This window comes from Gigantopelta aegis, chromosome 15 (genome assembly GCF_016097555.1).
Source record: "Gigantopelta aegis isolate Gae_Host chromosome 15, Gae_host_genome, whole genome shotgun sequence".
In the NCBI taxonomy this organism is placed as follows: Eukaryota; Metazoa; Mollusca; class Gastropoda; order Neomphalida; family Peltospiridae; genus Gigantopelta; species Gigantopelta aegis.
The window spans coordinates 23104374-23111220 of NC_054713.1; positions in this window are offsets into that span (position 1 = coordinate 23104374).

Consider the following 6847-nt stretch of genomic DNA (forward strand, 5'->3'; position numbering starts at 1 on the left):
GTGTGTCATGAAATACAAGTAATTATGATGTCTGCATATAGAGGATAATAAACAAGTTACCAGTTACTAGTAGATTTGTATTATGTCATTTATGTCCCGAGTGAAAATCTTAGAAAAATCTTAGAAATGATGTAAACCACTTTACTTACTGTTTTGAGTATTGCTATAATATTGTATTTTATTCACATAAAAAAAAAATAATAATAATTTAAAATGATTGAAGGCTGTTCAAAAAATCTGTAATGATTTGTAATAATGTTATACTTTATACAAATTTAACAACAAACACTGACATAAATGCAAATCTTTAAACCATATGTGACATATGTCTAATCATATGTTTGCTAAAACGTGATGAAGTCATATTTAGTACTGAGAAAGTCATTGGTTTGTAAACACTAAATCATCCAATAGTATTATATGTTACAGCAATGCATAATACTTTCTCAGTAGAAATTATGATTTTTATTCCCCTGGTTATGAGTGTCCACTTGGGTACTAAACAAGTACATACATGTACTACATGCAATAAAACTAAATAAATATTGTTTTTTGATGTTTGTGATGTTTCTTTGATACTGCATAAGCATATATAAAATGAATGCAAATGTTTTACTTGTCAGGTTTTTCATGTAATCAAATTTAAAAAAAAAAAAAAAAAAAGTAATTGTCTGCAACTCCTGACTACTTCTTTCTAAAACTCCTGCTTTAAAAATGTATACAATGTATCAATGCAAATTCAGTGGGTATATTTGACGAGTCATTTAAAATGTTTGTATCCAGTGCATGGCACACATTAAGTCAATCTTTTTCTTAATGTGCAGGGTGAGTTGCTTCCCTCTGTTTAGCAAATTTAAAATGTTTTATGTTATTTTGTTAATAATCAGATTTTAGTGAGTACTGTAGGTTATACATTTTTGGTTTGTGTGTCTATTTGTCCATATTTCAGTTGAGTAACGGTTGAAACATGGTGCCACAAGTTTTGAATACCAGCAATATATAGGGTATGTAACGGTATTCAGATGTAGAAAGAATCGGACTAGTTTGCATCATGGTAAGAATGGACCTTTTAATTAATGACAAGCAAAAAAGGGGCAACATGTTTGATAATTAATATTTTACATTAAATGCACCAATTTAACAGATTATATCAATTTACTTAGAACTTGTTAATGTTACCACCAGTGTAAATTGATTTGTATCAGTATGTAATAGAAGAAGAGTTGAGACAATACGAAGAACATAACTGACATATTGCATCTCTTGTCAGTAAATATCCAGTTTTTTATCTTTAAAATTGTCTTTATTTTACTAAAACAAAATTATTAGAAATGATAGAAAATAAAATTCCACAAATAATAATACTTGTCTGAATCACAAGTACATGCTTTATTATTATTTAAAAAAAAAATTAATTTGTTTTTTCCACTGACTACATGTATAAGAAATATATTACAGTGCTCACTAACTTTGATTTGTGTTGCTGTTTATTTTCATGTTTAAGATGGTCATAATATGGTGTAGTATGCACATGTGTAATACAGTTTAAATTGTTGAGAAAATACACTGGGTAACAGTGCCTGTCTGTAGCACCACCTGTTGGTGTTTGCCTTGCGTTGTCCTAAAATGCATCATCATCAATTGTCTGTTTGTGCCAAAAGGGAACTGACAAATTGCATGTACCTGTAACTCTGTAATTAATCATTTTTAAAACATAGCAATAAGTTTTAAACCTATACAAACTCCAATTTTTATAACATTTTTTACAAACACATTGAATGTAAATAGAAAGGTTTCTTAACATACTACCAATCGTATAGATAAATCTTTATTTTTAATACAGGGGTGAAGACAAAATGCTGGAACAGCTGCAGTAGGCAGTTTCTCCTGAATTGTGACTAGTAACCAGTACTGCAGTACACCGAGACTAAAGACGGAACAGCACATACAATTGCTCTACCTTGGCTGTTCCATCAGTTACCTTCATCCTTATTGAGACCATTCAAATATTACGTTACATTCGATTGGCTCAGTGGATATAGGTCCAAACATTATGTAGTGTTACAAGGGTAGGTGTTGTGAACAGTGTTACATAACGCACTTGTTTTTTTAATTGGGCCTACTTTAAAAAACAAATCCTTCTAGCATAAACACTGTCATGGCAACAATGTTTAAAATAGCCCAGATTAATATAGCTAGACGTATACACTCAATAACGATTATAAATTGAGATGAACACTTTCCCAAAAATCGCAAAACAACGTTAAAAGTATATTACACCCATCGCATGACTTTTGGGAGGAGGGTGTTTGGTCTAGCAACACAAAGCGTTACAGGGGGGAGGGAAGGTGTCTAATTTTTATAAAAATAGCATTATGTAATATTTGAACAGGCCATATCAAAAAAGGAGATTTAATTTGGAAATTAATTAGTGGTTTCATTTCTCAATTGCTGTTGAATTATCATTGTGTCCACTGCTTTATCTGCCGTTTGTAAAAAAAAAAAATGAAATGATTGTGAAATTTAAAAAGTGAGTCTGTGGAATGACATATTTTTCCTTGTTGCTGTCCGTCCAGTAGTCTGGTTGTCTAATCAGTGAACATTAGGTTAAAGTTTATGTTTGATACTTCGTCCACCTGTTTCATCACCTTTATGTTTAAGAGACACCATGCTGTTATGTGTTGGTTATAATTTATGCACGACAGTTTTATTCAGTTTTGAGGCATGATCTGGCTCAGTGGAGCATTTGCATAAGATGCTGGGTCATTGGATGGAATCAAGGAAGGAAATGTTTTATTTAATGACGCACTCAACACATTTTATTTATGGTTATACATGTATGGTGTCGGACATATTGTTAAGGACCACACATATATTGAGGGAGGAAACCCACTGTCGCCACTTCATGGGCTACTCTTTTCGATTAGCAGCAAGGGATCTTTTATATGCATCATCCCATAGACAGGATAGCACATACCACAGCCTTTGATTTACCAGTCGTGGTGCACTGGCTGGAGTGAGAAATAGCCCAATGGGCCCACTGATGGGGATTGATCCCAAACCAACCGCGCATCAAGCTAGCACTTTACCACTGGACTATGTCTCACCCCTGGATGGAATCATTTCCTGAGACCCATTTGGGTTGTTCCACGTCCTAACCAGTTCACCACGACAGGTATATCAAGTAAAGGCTATGGTATGTACACTTCTGCATACCGGTATATACAGTGTAAGATCACTTGCTGATAATGGAAAAATGTAGCAAATATCCCATAATATTATGTTCTAGTGGTATCATTTTAAAACAAAACAAAGTCTTCACTTTATTCAGGCTTTTTTAATTCTCAAATCCTGTAATGGGTCATGGTGGTTTTCATATTTGCAAATCTAGTATAAGTGTTCACAAAGTTATGGCTCAAATAATGAAGTAACGTGACACTAGTTTTTACGTGCCTATATCCACAGAGGTTCAGGCACGCCCACCTCGGATTTAATCTCTGACTTCGCCAGTGACTAACTCCGGGGGGGGGGGGGGGGGGGGGGGGGGGGGGGGGGGGGGGGGGATTGAGTTTGAAGTGGGCAGAATTTGGAAAATAGCCAGTTAGTAGAGTCCAGCGAGAGCGCAGACCAAATAGCAGACACCAAGTGAGGCCGTGCTGTGATTGGCTGAATTTCGATTCCTTGGTGAGACCTGTCTTCTACCTAAGTATAATGAGACTACCTGCATCCAGCCATGTCCGGACTTTAAAATTAAACCCAAGAGTAGTTTTGACTGCTCGGCCTGAAAGTTTTTAAGGTGATTTGAGCAATTGAACGGGCGCCAAAGTAAAGTGCGTTGGACTATTTATAAAAAAATAAACATAAGAATTTAGAGCCACGGCCGCAAGTTTTAAAGTCCAACTAAGCCCAAAAACGGAGGTTACCTGTCCTAGATAAGGTTGACTAGGGGGAGGAGAGCCACACCCTCGTATCCAAGTTGGGGATCAGCTGGTGGATATCTGGCTTCGCTAGCAGTCTGGTAATAGCAGGATACTGTTCGCTGAACACCTTCTTCATCAGTCGATGGATTGAAATGTTGTCCATTTCTGCAAACAGTAGAGCCTGGCTGTAGCGGTTGTCCAGATGGTGTGTTACACACACAGCTTTTTTCCCGTCCTTGAACGTCACTGGGTGCAGCTCGTACTCCCCCTGTCCGTCGGGCATGTCCTCAAAGTTCCTACATCTTGGAACCGTGAGGAGCTTTTTGGTGTCCGAGATGTTAGCAATGAAGCAGTTGAGGTAGCGTCGATTCAGCTTCCCGTGCAGAGTCCAGGGGTCCATGGTGTCTCCGGACTCTGCACCTCCGGGTGGTGGCTGTGGTTGTTTAGGCGGTGTCCTGGTGGTAGTGACCGCAATCGACGCTTCCGCCTTCCGCTTCCCAACCGCACCTTGACGGTCCTGCGTCTCAGTTGGTGTCACCGGTAAAGTTGGCGACATACCACTGGACGCAAGAGTAGCCCAAGATGAAGTGGGCCGCCGGGTCGGAGTTTCGCAGATTGTCGTGCCAGACTCCTTCGCTTGGGCCGTCTCTGAAGTAGAAGTTGGGCAGGTCGGGACCACTGTCTCTTCTTTCCTCTTCTTAGGTGAAACTGCAGGGCGCGGCGACGCAGAAGGAGCCGCTGCCGGTAGTTGAGCTACCGGGTTTGGCCCCCCCTGAACCGCTCCTGGCGGGTTTCTCCTCTTCCTCCATCTAGTTCTCCACTTCTTCTGTGGTTGCGCATCGCCGTACACCAAAGTCACGGTTGCCCGTGACCCGGTGTACGCGACGCGGTGCTCCAGTAGAACTCCGTAGCTTGTAATGAGTCCCCCCAGGTGGGGGGGTAACTCGAGAGAGCACGAACAAAGGTCCTGCTTCATCTTGTACAATAACGTGAGTGAATGATGAAGTACGAAAGAAAGAAACAAATGTTTTATTTTATACCAGTCTTGTTGCACTGACTGGAATTAGAAATAGCCTAATGAGCCCACCGACGGGGATCGATCCCACCAACCGCGCATCGAGCAAGCGCCTTGCCACTGGTCTACATCCCGCCCACGATGAAGTACGATCAACATCACATGTATCTTATTTGTTTTTTCTTTAATTGCCTACACGTACCTTTTGATTCATGTAGTTAATGGGTGGCATTCAGTTTTGGTATTTGACTGTTCATGCATGACTACCATCATCACTACAAATGTAATCCAGGGTACAGTCAGTCATTTGAAGCTACTGTAGGTGAACAATTCTATATTGGCTTTTAAATCCAAATCTTTTTTAACTGATGGCTTTCATATCCAGTAGAATTGTTCACTGGGTGATACTTCTCAGCTGAACAAATGAAATTCACAAGTTATGGTCATTTAGTAGATTCTCATATTGCTAACGTGGCGTTTGTTCCTCCCAAGATTATTAGCAAAGTAATACAAATTTAAAGCATATTTGTGGACTGCTCCAAGTAAAGCAACCAGTGCTCCATGACTGGTATATCAAAGACAATGGTATGTGCTGGCCTGTGCATATAAAAGATCCCTTGTTGCTGTATCAGTTGGATTAGCTTATGTTGCAGCAGGTTGACTCTTTGTTTTCTTCTTGTTAAAGAAAGATTGTAGCAAGTTCAAAACTACCAAATGTTTTACATCCAGTGGTTGATGATTTCTAAATCAGTGTGCTCTAGTGATGTTATTAAACAAAAGAAACTTTAATTTATGCTTCAAGTAATTGAAGTCACACAAAAAGTTAACAAAAAAGAAAAAGATAATTATGTTAAAGGGGAAATAACTCCTTGAGATACAATTTCATTTATTTTTTGTTTCTTTTAATGAAACATTATCGTAATACAATTTGCTTATTATTTCTTGTTTAGGAGTGGTTACAGGCATATTGTGATGTGAATGCCTATTGTTCCCTTTCCTATATTATATTTTAACAATTTAATACTCACTTTTATGAGATTTATAGCATATGAAAGAAAAAACAGAATGTTAAAAACAAATTGTTTTAATTATTAGTATGAATTGTAGTAAATATTATTCAGAAATACTTTCACACCAATGCTGGTACATCAGTGGCATAGGAAGGTGCCAAAGGTTAGGGGGAGGGCACAAACACACGCATATATATATATATATATATTTCAGGGGTCGCTGCTGTTACTATTATATAATTGTTTATATATATTTGTTTATTATTTTATACATGTTGAACTGCTAGCAGTATGTAATGCATTACTTTTGTGAATGAATATATGTTTTAAATAAAGTATTGTCATATTTTTAAATGTTATATGTGTTTTTTATTCCATTGCAGATGGAAACCAATATCAGTTTGCAATCATGCAAAAGGGCTTATCATTTATGATTTAGAAACCAGCGTCTAATATGTACATGTCAAACCTTCCTTACCAAAAATTCTTATTAAAGCCATCTGCCTCTTGGAGTACATGTTTAATGTATATTTTTTATTCATTTCATTTCAACTTATTTTCGTGCTTATATCCAATTGAGGTTCAAGCATGCTGTCCTGGGCACACAGCTATCTGGGCTGTCTGTCTAGGACAGTGGGTTGGTGGGTAGTGAGAGAGAGGAAGGTGTAGTAGCCTTAACCTACCCATGGAGTCATTAAAACTCGCTCTTGGTGGGAGCTGGTACCGAGCTGCAAACCCTGTACCTACCAGCTTTATGTTTGATGGCTTAACCATGACACCAGTAATACCTACATGAGTTTCAAACAAGGATCTTCTTCTTTCTTTTTTGCACATTTTGATCTGTGCTAATGGATGGGATTTACTATTTAGCTCAGTAAATTGCTTTCTTATGGTGATCGGGT